The sequence below is a fragment of the Adiantum capillus-veneris genome, chromosome 17, assembly GCF_014529385.1.
Source record: "Adiantum capillus-veneris isolate H3 chromosome 17, ASM1452938v2, whole genome shotgun sequence".
Lineage (NCBI taxonomy): Eukaryota > Viridiplantae > Streptophyta > Polypodiopsida > Polypodiales > Pteridaceae > Adiantum > Adiantum capillus-veneris.
Window position 1 is genome coordinate 91752539 of NC_140947.1, and position 17873 is coordinate 91770411.

Below are 17873 nucleotides of genomic sequence, written 5' to 3' on the forward strand. Positions count from 1 at the left end.
CAGGCACCCAACCCCTTGGGGGTTAGTGGCCAAACCTTTTTTTTCAAGTACAAGGGACGGTACCCATAGTGGGGTACCCCCCCTCCCTCGTGTGCGGATTCCGTAAGGCTCGGCAGGATATCCCACTTGTTGAGAAAGATATCCCACTTGCCATGGATTCAGATATCAATATGACTTTTGATTTTGAGCAAAGTACACATGATCCTGCCCACGATGGCCTGGCTGCGGATCCTCTCAAGGAGAGTACCCATGACGCTACGGCAGGTGATGATACTTACGAATTGCTCAACATTCAAGAATTTCGTGCACTTCAGACAGGCATGTCAGTCATGGATGAAAATTTTAAAGCTTTAAATGCAAATGTTACTAAACTATCCACATTAACGATTCAATTAATGCAACAGCAGTCCAAGGGTCCTGCTGGACACGCACATGCGTGAGCACGTTGCTACACAAGGGCAAGGCCCTTATAATCCAGGGAAAGACCCAACTGCTGCTGATACTTTGCACACTCTCACTGCAAAAGAGGTAAATGAGTTGCTGAAAAACACCAAACCACCGATTTTTAAGGGAGAAGATCGAGACCGCAATAAGGATGCAGTGAATATCTTTCTTAGCAAGTGGTATGGAATTCACGCTATCAGGAGTTTTTTGGAGCAAGGGATTGCGCATATGTACATATACATGCATGGTGCATCAAATAAAGAATTGCCCATTTTTCAGAGGTAGGTGGTTACGTGGGGCCCACATGTGTACAGGTAGGACAGGGTGTACATAGTGCATCGATTTTCACTATTACCAGTACCACTGTGTTTTTTCTACAATAAGGAGGAGTTGGTAGCGCATAAAACTTCTCGAGGAAGCTATCCACGGGCCGACGACATGAGGTAAGCAGGTGCGTCAGATGGCATCGAGTGGCGTCAGGAGGTCGAAAGGGGTCAATACTTGCACACGGAGAAGTATGGACACGACGTGGGTGTTTTCATGTGATACTTATTCAGAAAGTTCATCATGAGGACCACTTTTTGGGGCCACTTCACGTGGTTGCGGGATGCATTATTTGGAAAAACTGAGTGCCAGGTGTGCGGATGATGCAAAAAGGTGACAACTATGCACTGCGAGGTCAGTTTTTGGCCTGTTCGGGGTCCGTTTGAGGTCATCTAAAAGGCCACGGGTGCCCAACTAATAAAGCTAAGTGTGGGAACTGAAAAAACTGAGAGAAAACCAGAAAAAATGTGGAGAAGAGAGGAGGAACAGCCGCAAGTGTGTTTTTGTTGTTTTTGGAGCATTTTTTGGCCCTAAACTGCTCATCCGAGGTCGGATTTGAGCACTTTGACATTGTAGACCGGGGTTTTTGGGCGTTCCGGACGCAATGGCGCTGTCCATTTTGCCAAATTCCTCACAGATTTTCTGCTTTTTTTCTATGTAATCGTCTCCGGTGAGTGAAGCCTCTGCTTAACTTTGTGGTTGTATCTGGTGTATTTCCTCAATACTGTGTAAACTATTTTCCCCATTGGTGTTGGACTGAGCTTGATTGAGTCTATCAACAGCAATTTTCCTCCTTTGAGCTGAATTGAGAGTGTGTGTGTGAGTGTTGAGTGGGCAAGTGGGAAATCTCTCTCTTCTCACTCCGTCTGTGTGTTTCCTGTCTCGGCCAGGCTAGTTGTGTAAGCCGAGTGGTGCCCCATAATGTGTGTGTGTATCATTCCAAGAGTGTGTATGTCAGGTCATTATAGAGGCGTTGTGTGTGTTTCCATCCCGCTCACATTCTTTTGGTGCCCCCACTGAGGATCTTCTTCGAGTACCTTCTGCTTCGAGCTTCGAGATTCGGGATTCGGGATTACAGGTTGCAAATTACAGGTTACAGGGACAGGTATAGGTACAGGTACAGGTGATTCACACAGGTACAGGTAGCTGGAGTACAGTGATATACTAGCAGTGATGTCACTTGGAGTTGTTGTGGGTATGCATCACTTGGCGCCTATTTGAGCGCATTGTCTGTTGGATTGTACGTTACTTGTGGAAACTGCCATTGTACGCATTTGTGGAGCCATACTTGGTTGTATTTGGCAGTCCCAGCCATTTTTGAGACTTGGTCTGGAAGATAGTCATTTCTGAGACTTGACTATACGCGATTTGCATTAGCCTTCATGTGAGGGTCGATAGCGTGAGGTTTTTATTGAGCTGGGGGATTCTCAAATGTGGAGATCCTTTCGGTGATACAAGTAGCTGGAGCACCCTTTTCGTGACCTCGCCATAGGCTATGTACTAGTGATTCCTACTTGATGCTCGAGTTCTATTGTTGGCAGTCTATGCTTACACATACAATCTATATTTTGGGTTCTTACTGCTCTACTTCTGGGGAAACTCTGTCGAAATTTTCCCAAGTTATGATGGCTGGTTTTTTGGTCTTTTGAGTCATTTATGCTGTTATGCTGCTGAAATTTTGGCAAAATCAGAGGTTAAGTCAGGTGTGCCTTCTTGGGAGCTTCATGGTTGGCTTTAATGGATGATCAAAATGGCCCTCAATTCACTCCATTTCATTTAACTCAAAGAATCCAGATAAATGTTCATGTGTCCAGGAAGATTTTTTTCCAGCAGCGCATAGTCTTTATGTTCGGGCCAAGAAGATTACGAGAGATCTTGGAATGTCCTTTGCCTGTTGTAATTCCGATGATCAACTATGAAAACTCATTTGATGTGCATGTGTTTGTCCTTATCTAAAGTTGAGCTCCATTGAAGTTTCTGGGGATTGGGTAGTCAAAAGTTTTGGGTTCTTGCACGTGTGTTCAAAGGGGTTCTCAAAGCATTGTAACTTGCGTAGCCATGGCTTTCTCTTATCCGGAGCTTCATGGAAGAAGTGATGAAGATGTGGAAGATTTTTTGGAAAAGATGGAGGTTACCTGCATTAGCAACCAGATTCATGACCCTGCGCAGATGTTATGTCTTCTCCAAATTTGTTTGAAGAGTGATGCACGAGTCTGGTCCAAAACATTTGAAGAGGAGTTGCGTGCAGGGATCCACCTGTAAGATTGAGTTGGGACAATCTAAGGCATGGGTTGGAAGTGGAGTTTGTGAAGATAGAAGATCCTGACAAAGTGTGGCAAGAAGTACAAGGTTTGGTGCAAAAGGAAGATGAGCCAGTAGATGCGTACATACGTAAGTTCTCATTGGCATGGGAGCGGATGTGCAAGGCCTTAGCACCACAGGTACCCCCGCCTGACATGATGAAGAAGGACAGGTTCTTGGCTGGCCTTTGGGAGAATATACGTTGGAGAGTGGAGCTAAAGAAGCCTAGGACATATGAAGATGCACTAGAGGTAGCAAGGAACAAAGAGTGGAAGTTGAGGAAAATGAGCCAGTTAGGGGTGGAGTCTTTGCCCATGAGGTCTGAATCTCAGCCTATAGAGTCTTTACAAGGTCGTATGTCAGGGGTTCATCATGAACCAGTGGTTCGTGTTACTACTCAGGTTATGCCAGCAGTGGTCACTACATCGGTGCAAGATGATGGGCTAAGGCAAGACATGAGGCAAGTGGTAGATTTGATGAAGAATCTCAGCCTAAACATTCTAGGTCAAGTGGGAAATAATCGAGGTGGGAGGTTTGCAAATCAGCCAGGAGGTGAAGAAAGGCCTAGGAATGGTGTTGGACAAAGCAATGGTAGGTTTTGGAGGCAGATGCCCACATGTTATAATTGTGGAGAGTTGGGTCACATCAACCCGCAATGTGATAAGCCACCAAGGATGGGGGGAGACATGTATCCATTGCCAAGACAGGTGCTAACTAGGTCAAATGATTATGGCATCGAAATTAAGGGAGACGAAGGAACCAGTGGACTGACCCAGGAGGAAAAGGGAAAGACAAAAGTGCTAAGTGTAGTCACCTTGGAGAAGGCATCAAAGCTAGAGGATACATTAGTGATGCCTATTGGGAAGAGGACCACAGAGGATAAGGAAGGAAGAAGTGCCCCAGGTCCTAGTAAGAAGAAAGGAAAGAGCCATGAAGGCGAGGATGTCAAGGCCAAGAGGAAAAGGAGAGCTCGTCGAAAGTTTCATGTTTCAGATTTTCCACTTGGGGATGGGCAATTAAGCTATGACTTGAAGGAGGATCTGACGAGCAGAAAGGCAGATGTTACTTTTGGGCAGCTTATAGAGATGGTTCCTAAGCTAAAGCGACAGTGGAAGAGGATGGTTAACCCAATGGAGAAAGAGCCAGAGAGAGGTACCTTGGCAATGGATGAGCTACCATACATTTGTCCAATAGTAGATGTGTGGCATAAAAGGAAAAATTTGGGACAAGGTTATGTGGATGGCGGAGCCCAAATATGCGTCATAACACACTCATGCGTTGAGAAGATGGGTCTCACAGTGGCTGGGGTGTCTGGTTTTCGGATCAGATTGGCAAACCATCAAAAAGTAAAATGCTTGGGTGTTGTAAAGAGCTTAGAAGTGGAGGCATATGATGCAAAGGCAGTGGTTGATTTTCATGTGATGCCAGCAAGGTTGGGAGCATATCCTATTATACTGGGCAGACCATGGTTACGTGCAGTGGGAGCTGTTCAAGATTGGCGACATGGTACGATTAGCCTCTATGGAAAGACAGGTACCAAGAAGCTTTATAATATGGACACAAGGAAACGATTAGAGGAGCTTTATGAAGATGAGGATGAGTCTAGTGATGAAGACTCTTCCACGGTGACAGATGAGGACAGTGATAGCACTACCAGCAGTGATGAGGATGCTGATGTTGCATTTCTTTTGATGGACAAAGAAATCCAGGAGTTTGGTTTAGTTGCATTTGCGAATGAGGTTGAAGATGAAAGTGAAGGGCCTTATGAAGTGATTGAAGGGCTGATGCAAACCAAGGTTGAGTTGTCAAAGAAGCAGGAATTGATGACACAAATGATCAGTGGAGACCTCTCAGCTATGGAGAAGGATATATATTTGCACATGCTGGCTAGTTTTCTTGATTTGTTCATTACTTCATATGAAGAGATCAGAGGGTTCATGGGTGAAGAGATGCATATAGAGCTGAAAGAAGGTGCTAAGACAGTGCGGCAAAGGCTAAGAAGGATGGGTCAAGAGCAAATGGAAGCCTTGCGAGAAGAGGTGGACAAGTTATTGAAGGCAGGGTTCATAGTCCCTGTGGAGACCACAGAATGGGTGAGTCCAGTTGTAGTCAGTCCAAAGAAGGATGGGAAGTGGAGAATTTGTGTAGATTTTAAACCCTTAAATGCAGCCACTAAGAAGAACCCGTATACTCTTCCATTCATCGATCAGATGTTGGATTCAATGGCAGGTTATGAGAGGTACAGTGTGTGTGATGGTTTTTCAGGCTATTTTCAATTGAAGATTGCTCATAAAGACCGCACAAAGACCACTTTTATTACGCCATGGGGCTGTTATTGCTACACAGTATTGCCATTTGGGTTGTCAAATGGACCTTCCTTCTATCAAGAGAGAGCAAATTGGGTATTGGAACCATTCATTGGTAGTTGTGTTAAAGCTTTAATGGATGACTTCTGTGTCTACAGCAGTAGGGTTGAACACCATGAGAAGCTGCAGATGGTATTGGCTCGATATGATGAATGTGGAGGACAACTAAATCCAAAGAAATGTCATCTAGCACAGCCAAGGGTGAAGTTATTGGGCCATATGGTGTCAGAAAATGGCATTGAGGCTGATCCAGAAAAGGTTAAGTCTATTATTCTTCTTCCATCACCTACGAGTACGAAGCAATTGGCAACTTTTATACACAAAGTGAAGTACATGGCACGGTTTATTCCATTGTCTTCGCAGCTTCTTTATCCATTACAGCAAGTGGCAAAGCATGACCATAATTCCCTTTTTACCTATGGATAATTTTATTGATGATCACTTAGGACCTTTGCTCCAAATCTCACCACATATCGCTTGTTGTCGTCATCATATTACCCAATCGCCCATCCAATTCCTATGGGGCTAATATCCACATTCATAGTTTACTTTGCTCAAAGTTGGAGACATAAGCAACAACTTCTCTAATTTTCTCATGGCATGTGTATGCATTTCTTTCCATTAAAATATTTAGTCCTTTCTTAAAAGTTGATACAATGGTTTTGCCACATGTGCATAATGTGGAATTCAAATAACATAAAACACACATACACCCAAGAACCTTTGAACTTCAGTCACATTAATACATTTCTCTTTCATTCTTTGAATCACACCAATCTTTGCTAGACAAGGCCTTCTACCGTATGGCCCACACATATGTCCCACACATATGTCCCACATCAAAAACATTGACCTTTGCCCAGATAAGGTAAGGTTCACTTCTTCCAACCTTGACAAGATCTTATTACAATCATTGATATGATTTTCCATGACTTGTGGCACTCTCTTGAGTCTAGAGCCATATCTATATCACTCACATCACATCCTTTGATTGACGAGTCTTACCATACACCAAGCTACATTTTCCAGGCAAACCAAAATTCAAGCGAATAATTATGAAGAATGGGCCTATGTTGTCCTATATGTAGTAGTAGTTTGACCTGGACAACTTCTTTACTCAACATTATTATCTCAACTTCTCTTCTATATTCTCTCTCTCTCTCTCTCTCTCTCTCTCTCTCTCTCTCTCTCTCTCTCTCTCTCTCTCTCTCTCTCTCTCTCTCTCTCTCTCTCTCTCTCTCTCTCTCTCTCTCTCTCCATAGCTTATGCAAAACCGCCTACAAAGCCTTTTAGAGTAGTGATCTATGTGTGCCAATTATTATCTTCATGTCCTTATTCAAGAGACGTGACTCATAAGTCTTTGGATCTAAGAGCTCATTTTCTCCCACCGCAAATGCTCTCTTTTTTTCTCTCTGACCATAGTGCAAAAGATTGTGTTTCCTCACACATTCTCTCTCTCTCTCTCTATCTCTCTCTCTCTCTCTCTCTCTCTCTCTCTCTCTCTCTCTCTCTCTCTCTCTCTCTCTCTCTCTCTCTCTCTCTCTCTCTCTCTCTCTCTCTCTCTCTCTCTCTCTCACACACACACACACACACACACACATTATCTCTCATACTACACATGTGCTTGTGAATGTAGGCTAAGGTGGAAGCTACTAGGGGATTAGGGCAAGGCCCAAGGTGTATTGCTACATAGGCTAGGCAAGATGAACATGTGGGTAAGGGTTTTTTGTTAAGCAAACAAATGAGGGAGGGAGAGAATGTTTATAATATGTATAGTATCTAGGTCTTATAATTGAGAGAGACAGGTAATGAGGGCACTGAGAAGAGGGATAATGAGGGCTTGAGAAGCGCCATCTGTCAGACGCCAAAGTATTGAGCGATATTAAATTTTAAAATTTACAAAATGCTAATGTTCCTTGGGATGTTGTCTATTCATCTCTCAGACTTTTAAAATTGCCAAAAGCCTAATTGTTCAGTGATATTGACTTTTAATATTCATAAAAGGGTTAAGTTCCTTGGGATGGCAACCATTCACAAAAGCACATCCCTGAGACTCTCTCTCTCTCTCTCTCTCTCTCTCTCTCTCTCTCTCTCTCTCTCTCTCTCTCTCTCTCTCTCTCTCTCTCTCTCTCTCACACACACACACACACACACACACACACACACACACACACACACTCCCTATTTGCAAAGCAAACACACAAAAAACCATAACTCCAAAATGAATTAATCAATTAAAATTTTGCCTCCATTAGATGTTTTTCCTAGAATGCCAAGATTTGTGTATGCGTGTCTGGGTGATGTGTGTATGAGAGAGAAATTGTTGTTTGAAGAGAGACTTGAATGAGCTGGGTACCAGTTATTATCCTCATATTAAGTTGATAAGGGAGAATACCACCAAAACCCTTGCAAAACTGTGATCCCTATTAAGACTTATTGATGACAAACTCAAGGGTGCAGCCAAACCTCCTCTCTCTCCCTCTCTCTCTTTGTGTAATAAAGAGAACTCCCGTGAAGGGTTTGTGCTAGTGCAGACACTTTGAGGGAGTTGTTTTTTAAAAAAAATTTAACCCTTATTGATAAAGTTCTTTGTTTTTTTATTTTTTTTAAAGAGATTTTTACTTCTACTAGACTTTCAAAAAATAAATTACCTTGGAAGATTCCTATTGCAAGGTCTTATACTGTTCCAAGGCGTCTTTCCTTTTGCAACCTAAGTCTAAAGAGACTAAGCTGATAACAAGGAAACCTAGTGAGGATGAGAGACACATACAGATGTTGTGAGATTTGCATAACAGAGGCAACTGCAACAAGGGCAAGCAACAAGAAGCAAGGTGCAACATGCTTATAGAGAACAAAAGAGAATTGAAGAGAGACAAAGAGGTATGCAAGGTAGTCCTCTTCTCCATCAGATCCCTCTTCTCCATCAAGAAGAGAGAGAGAGAGAGAGAGAGAGAGAGAGAGAGAGAGTTCATAGACTCTTGAATGAGAAGAGAGATTTGTCTTAGGTCCACTTCATAGTGGGGCATGGAAGCATAGGCCATGTGGAGGTGGCATCCATTCATTTGAAAATGAAAAGAAAAAATTTGGCCTCCACCCTTTGTTAGAGGGATGACCTCACACCCTCAGCCAAGTTCTCCAAGCAATGGAAAACTGCAAAAAGTGCACGCATGAGTTCCTTTCAAAGGCGTCTAACCATGACAGACAATGTCTAAAAAGAAAAATCTTGCTAAAATGTTCTACAATGGTGCACATCCTTTGAAGGAGATTTATTTTTAGAACTCACAAATTGTGAGTGGATAATATATTGAAAACAAAAAAAATTGACAAGCAGATTATTTTTCAAACACATTGAAGGACACACTGAAAAGTTTTAAAAAAGAACAGTATATTCACTTTTGCGTTTTCTTCAAAAAAAACCTCCCTCAAAGGATTTGTGTCGTCATAGATCCTTTGAGGGAGGAATTATGTTTAGTCTCTCTCTCTCTCTCTCTCTCTCTCTCTCTCTCTCTCTCTCTCTCTCTCTCTCTCTCTCTCTCTCTCTCTCTCTCTCTCTCTCTCTCTCTCTCTCTCTCTCTCTCTCTCTCTCTCGGGGGGTTCACCATTCAGTAACCCTATATAACTTGCGTTCACAGGAGATTTAAAAAAACCCTCTTTTAACATGTTTGAATAAATAAAATGACCCCTTATTTTATTTTTTTAATCCAAAATTGAATATAAAAACCCGTTATTCTAATGTATCTCTTTCTCTCTCTACCAAATGCAAAAGTGAAGACTTTTCTTTTTAAAAACTGTTCATTGTGTTTTTTTTTAAAATCCTCAAAGGTTCTGCGTCGGTGTGTTCGGGAAAATTAGTGTGCCCCAGCTTATAAGACCTTGGGCCGGTTGGAAAATCATACCAGCTCATTGAAAAGAGGGGAGAAAAGGAAAACATCCGATTTGAAAATTTAACAAAGAGTGTTAAAAATACAAATTATTTTGGAAAAATTCCTCCTTGATTCTACCCTGAAGAGAATTTTAATTGTTTGTTGAATTGATTTTTCTCAAACATTGATCTTCACCGGCAAAATCTTTTGAGAGGGATTTGTTTTTTAGAACTGACAAATTGTGAGTGGATAATATATCAAAAATAGAGAGAGAGAGAGAGAGAGAGAGAGAGACATTTTTATTAGAAAAACCTCCCTCAAAGGATCTACACCGGCGCTCTCTCTCTCTCTCTCTCTCTCTCTCTCTCTCTCTCTCTCTCTCTCTCTCTCTCTCTCTCTCTCTCTCTCTCTCTCTCTCTCTCTCTCTCTCTCTCTCTCTCTCTCAAGTAGATATAAAAGTCATCATTTTTCCATATTGGGAGATCACTTAGCAATTCACAAATAGGCCATAGCCAGAAGCTTCTCGTCTGCATTGTTGTAGCTTAGGCCGTTCTTGCTTCTCCTTGTCCTCCTCTGCTTATCACCATGCGTGAGATGTTGCTTGACCAAAGAGGTCACTGGATTGGAGCTAAGGTATGGGAGGTTGTCTACCGAGAGAACGGCATCGACCCCTTTGGTAACTCTAGTGGCTCCGACATTCTGCTTGTGTGTGTGTCAATGTCTACTACAATGAAGCTAGTTGTGGCTGCTATGTTTTGTCGATCGTGTAGCTCATGGATAGTGTATGTAGTATTCCATATTGCCACATCTTTTGCCCTGACAAATTCATCCTCAGCCAACATCAAATGATGACTAGAGAGAGAGAGAGAGAGATAGAGAGAGAGATTTTTAAAAAAACCTTCCTCAAAGGATCTGCTCCGGTGTATATCCTTCACCATAGGAGCAACAAAGGATGGATTAGCACACCATATCTCATGCGGCTCAAATGCAAAGTCTTTCCATGTTTGGCAAGCATTTCTTCAAAGAATATTCTTTCAACCTCTGTCAATTGTCCTTGCAACCAATCTTTAACTCCTTCAAAGAATCCTATGTAAACTTATGCCCAATCTTGCTCGAGTCACAAAGACTAGGTTGCAAAGCAGCTTGCTCCATCTTATCCGTGCAATCCTTTGGTAGAGGTAATGCCATTGGTTTCACTTTCTTTGCCACAAACTTATACTTGGTCTCCACTTGTACATCAACACCTTGAGCATTTTTGAAATCCTCAATGACTTCATACATTTCTATTGAGCATACTTTCACAGCCTCACTTCCCATACACAAATTGCAAACCACTAAAGACTCCAAGTCCTGCATAGTATCCACAAACAAACACTCATCAAACACACATGCAATGCATTCATCTTCTATTAAACCATTGGTCCTTAGACCCTTCTGTACACTATTTTCATGTTGTCATTCACCCTACTTTAAGTCCTCACACTTTGTAAAAGCAATAGATCCATAGTCTGTTAATCCTACAAAACCTGTAGAAAACATTTCCTTTGCATATATATCATGGAAGAACTTTTTTCTTCTTGTACCACTACAATCTTGCTCTACAATGGTACATGGCCAACACCCCTCTTATCCTGTAGTCCTTGAATTCTTTGTTTATCTTTGGCAAGGGTTTCTCTCTAAGACTTTCACTTTTTCTTTCATGGTCCACACAAATAGTAAGAAATTGGATTGCATGCTTCCCATCCTTGCTCCTTATCCTAGAATAAGTTGATCCATCATCCATTAACTTTGTTTCCATATGAGTAGCAGTGATGTATGCTACCCAAGGATAAAAGGGTATGTAGAAATCTCCTATACAAAGAAATTATGGTCATCTTTCACATCTCCTATAGTTACCCTTACATGTGGACATGCTTTGTACAACTCCCCTGATGTATTTTTTGTTACACAAATCATCCATCCATGATTTATATCAATTGGCCATTTTCCCTTTTGATATAGACTCTTTGACATGAAGTTAATCTCTCATCCGTGATCTATCAATGCAATGTATGGCTCTTCTAAGTCTCCCACTTTTACCAAGGTCTTAGTAGTTGCTCTTCACCAATGACTCTTCAAGTAATAACTCTCATGAGTGGTCTTGACTTCATCTTCATCATCTAAGAAGCGGACATGTTTTACTCCTCCCCTAGACTTGTAGAATTCAACAATAATTTCATCACCTTGCTCACCATAGACCTGTACTCCTTGTGCATTTAAAGTCTCTCCTTTGCCCTGTACATGGATAGATTTAGTAAGAGACTGCTGATTTCTCTTTATAGTATCAATTATTTCTTCATGGAACTCTTGCTTTGCTATGCCAAGGACCTCACCCAAGGTAAATTCCACCTTACTCTTCAAAATCCTCTCTTCCAAAACCTTTATGAGATGAGCTACTGCCTCTATATTGGACTGGAGTTTGTAGGTTGGTCCCTTTCTTCGGCTTTCATTGCTTCTTTCTTCTCCTCTTTAGAGGCTTCCTACATAGACACTTTGGGGAGAGGCATTTGTTGTGGAGAACTTGATCTAGGAGGCATTGTGTTCTTTCTACCACCACTCATTGTGGCCTCTTTTGAAGGCCCTTCATCCCCATTCTTATACCTATGTTTCTCTTCAACAAAAACCTTGTTGGCTTGACATTTGGAAATGTAAGCATGCACTGCCAATGAGTCTAAGGGGTCATTCCAGCCTGTTTCTTACCGAATGCAGTCTCCAGCTTCATGAAAAACCTCTTTATTCATTTTATACTTCATAGGAAATTCTATTGCGGCCATAGCTCTCCAATCCCACTAGATTTCTCTTCTCCAACCTTTTCTAATCCTTTTTTATTAATAGGATCTATAACATTTAATGGTCTAGTAACTTGTGTGTAATGGAAAATAGAAGACATAGTGAGCATTTCATAAGAAAAGATTCCTAATGAGCATGGCAAGTGTGCTTGGATGGAGAGAGCAACAAAAGCATAACACCTAGTTAGATAGGCATGAACAATACTTCAAAAAAAGAGAGAAATTAATCTATTGACAAGAGTTGAGGACCGGATTTACATGGAGTCGGTCCCCCCTCCAAAGGCTTTGTATTATAGGTTTCCCCCGTCAAGGGAGACATTTTACAATACAATACTTGTGTTCCTTCAATAACTTGTTGGTGCAATGAAGATGGAAGCTTCACCAAGCTTACACTTGCAAAACACAACATCAATTCCCTCACGGTCTCAGACCCAAGACCTCACACACCTTTGAAGATCGTGAGAGCTAGCGGGGTATGAAAGTAGATCGAGAGGAAGAAGGAGTATTCTTGCGAGGAGAAAGAAGTATGTCTTCTCACATAATCACTCTTAATAGCTCAGTAATTAGCATGGTAGAGGATATGAGCATGCATTGGAGCTTGGCTCTTGGTTGGATTTGCATCACAAAGCCAAGAGTTGTTGGTGTAGGCCTCCCTTCTCACAAGCTTGGAGTAGATGATGAGCTTTCCATTAAAGCTTGAGAAGGAGATAGTCTTCTTTTCTTCACACATGAGATTGTGTGAGTGTGTGTTTGATAATGCCTTGCAAAAATCAATCCCCCTATCTCTCTTGGTTGACCCCTCTTGCTAATTGTTCAAGTTCGCATCCTATTGGCCCCTACAAAGCTTAGCCAATGACAATTAAGAAGCATAAGTGATAGCCTTGTGACATGTGTCCCCTTTTCCCATTTTGTGAGAGCTTTAGGTATTTAAATAATTCAATTAGTCTCTCATTTGACCCCTTAGTCTTCTCGCCAATAGGAATCAAGCAAGCCATTGGGCTGTTGAATGCTCTTTGGACCCCTTGGGAGACTGTCCAATAGTATTCTAGAAGCTTAATTTCTATTGGTTCTTTTATCAAGTGTTTTTAAATGAATTAAACTAAATTTACTCTAGGCTAATTCTCATTGGTCCACCTCTATGGCCATCCAATAGGAATTCAATGCACCTTGGAGGCAACTGGGATAAGAAGCTGACATGTGTCCACTATGCCCTTTGTGTAAAGGGAGCTTGCAAGAGTGAGTGTGTGTGTGTGTGTGTGTGTGTGTGTGTGTGTGTGTGTGTGTGTGTGTGTGTGTGTGTGTGTGTGTGTGTGTTTCTCTCTCATCCCCTACATATACGGCTCGCCTCCTCCTAGATAGGGATGTGGAAAGACTTTTGAGTCTTCCCACAAGCATCCAATTTACCCTATGGTTTGACCATTGAACATTACCTTTGATTTTTGGAACCTTAGCATTTTGGAAGTCTTAATGGGCTGAACCTTAGGGTCTTTGAAGCCCATTGATGCACATTGGTCTTTTGCAGATGCCTCCCCTTTGGATCCCTACTTTCCCTCCTTTGGATCCCTACAGTGACCGGTTTGCCAGCCTAACCAATATTCTAGCTTTTTCTCCCCTGGTACTTTCCCATATTAAATGGTCACTTTAACATGAGAAAATCATTTAGGAGAATTAGATATTAGATATTATACATTACCTCTCTCTTGAAATCATAGTCGTCCTCAACTATGTGAGGTAGAGAAGATAAAGCCTAGTCATTAGTTCTTTTTCTAGCGGGTAGAGGATCCCTATTTTACCCTATGACATCGTTCCAAAATGGATGACTAATCCATTTGACGCTTGAGAGCCTAAGCTGCCGCCGCCAGCATGTCTACGCATTAGTCCTATCAATCTTCAATAGTAGAGTGACAAGCTCTACTTGGTGTTTGGAAGACGTTGTCTCCACAAACTTGATCCTAAGCATGCATACTTCTTAACATTTGTGCACAATAAAGAAAAAGAGAGTCTTATAAGACAAAAAATTTGTCCATTTTAAACATTTTTACATTTTCTTACTCTAGGGAAGCATTGTAAGCATTGACAAGGTTTAGGTTATCCTTTAATTGTATGTCTCGCATCCATCTAGCATCTTCAAATGGATAGTTCTTAAACTTAATAAGATACCGTCAGATAATCTTACCGCCTCTCAATACCTTGTCTTTGTGTTGGAGAATGGACTTGGGCTGCAACACCTCTTTGTTGGAATTAGGGTTGTAGAGAAACGCACACAGCTTGGAGAAGACAAAGGAAGCTCAAGGCAAACAATTGAGAGTGTATTACTTAGTGTGCAATGGAAAGATAGATAGCCCTAGAGTGATGGGCGTATATACAATGCACGGGGGAAAAAACCTCTTAGATTTCAACCAAGGTAGTTTAAGGAGGCTCATTTCATGTATTCTTGTGGGGACAAGCACGATAGGCATGCCCTTGCTCCGCGCACTTGAAACACAGGTTATCTTTACGATAACGCTCAAGCTCTTCAGGAGAGAGTTTATTTTTCCCTTCTCCTTAGCTTTATTGTTCTTGACGTTGCCTTTAGGAGACTTTTGGACATTGTCCTTCCCCTTGGGCTCATTATTACGGTCCTTGTTCTCCATGGGCTTAAGATTTCTCTTAGCCCCTTGTTGGAAATTGATTCGTGAAGCCACCATGGTATGGTGTATGATCGGAGATATGGTGCGTGGAATTTGGGAGTTGACATACTCCACCATATCTTCAGTTAAACCCGCACATAATTGTTGTTTCTGCTCTCCAAAATCCTTCTTTTTGAAGAAAGTGGCTTTGAGATGTAAGTCCCAAGACTTGTCTACATATCTGTGAGAATAGATTTGTAGGGAGAGAGCTTCAAGCTTCGCCATTCGGTGAGTACTTTGTTGTAATGTACCCAACATTTATCCATATAAGTCATTTCAGTTATTTTGCAAAGTAATTGAGATTCTCAATTTTGTGAGTCATCATGAGTTTATCAGAGAAATCGGATTGAAAATCCGGTTCAGAATCCATTCATTTATGATATTTCTTTATGTGGAACAATAGATTTATGTGGGAACTTAATCTATGTGTGAAGAAAAAGCTTAGAGATAGTATTTTTAGGAAAGAAAGAGAGGTGAGTCAAAATTAAGATACTTCTTTCTTTCTCTCTTTCAAAATAGAATGGGAACTTGTAAGTATAGAGCTTTTTAGAATCGCGCATAGGATTCGCGTACCGACCAAAAAAATAAAAATTAGAGCTGCGAGACGACGCGCGAGCTTTTCCTTCTCCTATTCTTGAAACCTCTTAGTATTCTTAGCACCCCCCTAGAACCTATATAAAGGACCCTTCTCTCACTTTGAACACACATATCTACAGAAGCGGTAGCTCTCTCGCAACGACGTGCGGGAGGAAGCCTCTCTCCCTTAACCTCTTACCTTCAAACCATCTCCATCTCTAATCTTCGACGTACCTTCACCCGATTTGTGAATACACTCTCTCTCTCTCCAACTACGCGCTTTTCTTTTCTCTATTCCGAAGCTATGGCTCCGAAGCGTGTAACGCGAAGTTCTAAGGACACCCATGCCGTTGCACCACCAAGGAAGATGGGAAGAAAGGTGTCTACTCCGAACGTATCTCATGCGGAAGCATCAACCGAAGAAGTTGAAGCCGTCCAACCTCCAGCACAGGAGTTAGCTGTACGCGCTCCAAATCCGGTAAGACATAATCTGCATTGCTATTCATGTTTGACTTGGGAAGGTAAGCATAGGGAACCCCTTAAACTGTCCAAGAAACGTGATCTTATCACAAGAAACAAGCATATGTTTTCATAGATTAGTGAAAGAATTGTTTGATAAATTATCACTATTTGTTGAATTGTTATGACTTAATAAACTATTATTGTTTGATAAGTGGTTACTGATTGATATGAAGAATTGGTTGATCATGTTTGATGAATCATTTAATGAGAAGAATTGTTTTGTTCTCGCGGATAGCGAGATGATTCCGCGGTTAGCGGAGATTAAACTAAGGTTATCGGCTCTCTTTTGTTCCTCGCGGTTAGCGAGATGCCTCGCGGGTAGCGGGATGCCTGGCGGCGGTTAGCAAGATTCCTCGCGTGTAGCGGGATGCCTCGCGGTTAGCGAGATAGGAAGGTTGCGCAATTCACGATTAGCGAATAAATCCTTTGCAAAGGCTCTGTTGGTTAGACGGAGAAAGTCCGCGGGTAGCGACAAAATCATGAGAAATTGAAAAAGTTGTTTTTGTTGAATAATAGGGTTTCCTTCATTAGCATTGTTTGAATTGTTTTGGTATTGTTTGAAGGGTTGTATAAAAGAACCTGTGTTTGGAATTAATTAAGGAACACTGTTTGTATATGTAAAACAGTGTGGAAAAAAGTGTGCGTGTGGGGTGGAAAGTGGGGACTGGCTCAGGGTGCCAGTCAAGGATGGGTGGACTCGATTAGTCGAGTACTTTTCACTTTGTCTCAGTTAGTTAGAGATTTATCCCATGTCATATTTTGGATTTAAGGATGGCGGCCGTGCCTCTTAAACGCGGGGAAAAAGGCGTTTTTTTTGGATCCTTAATATGTGAAAGGGATTTTCTTCTCTTATAATGTAAGATCTAAAGTCCATAGAACCTTTACCCTCATCGACCTGGCTTGTGGCGTAGGGTCTTGCAACTACGAACACAATAGGTGGAAGTCTTCTTCTCTTTCATTGCTCGTATCCTTGCTTTGCATTATCAGAGTAGGGTGTCGTCAACGGATTTAAAGGATAAAGAAGGTTATCTTCCAAGTCGCCCTGATCTTTTAGAACGGGGACCTTACAGTTGGTATCAGAGCCTAGGTTAAAAAGATTTAGTTGGCTACTTCAAGCTTCCTCATGTGTATGGTTTTCTATACCCATTACGAAACTCGCAAGAATATTACAATATGCCGATTGATGTGTATCACAGTTATGGTTGAAACCTCTATTAAGTTTGCTCTTGGAGAGATCTTTTGTAGACTCCTATGTGACATTTTGATGACTTTATGATTAAAAGATTGAGTTTTTTTCTACAAAGACATTGTTTGACTGGTTAAGTCATGTAAGTGAGTTTTGTGTAGATTGGTTGACCCATGATTGGTTAAGTCATGTGATTGAGATAATCATGACTGGTTAAGTCTTATGATTAAGTTTGACGGATTGGATAAGTCATAACTGGTTATGTGATTGGGTTTTAATGAATCGGATAAGTAAGGACTGATTAAGTCATACGATTGAGCGTTTAGTGTACTGGATAAGACTAAGTTTCGAAAGTATCCTATTGATTTGAGTTATTACAAGCATTGATGTACACTCATTGGAATCCTCAAATCACTTCTACGTTGGAAAACCCTCAGAACTATGCTCTCTATACGGAGATTCAGGAGAAGAAGTTGTTGCTCAAACAAATGCAACCACCTTCTTTTAAAGGGGAGGGTGATGATATTCAGAAAGAAGCAGAAGTATGGATTGAAGCTATGGATGATTACTTCTCTACTACAAGGACCACACCTGCAAATCAAGCGATGTTAGGGATATTTCGCCTCTCAGGGGAAGTGAAATTATGGTGGAAACAACATTGTCGTGACATGGGAGTGTTGGAGAACTCTCAGAGTTAGTGGGAGATCAAACAAGCGGTGAAGGAAAGATACTTACCTCCTGCCCATGAAGCGATAAAGATGAATGAGTTCTTTAGCTTGAAACAATACGGTTTA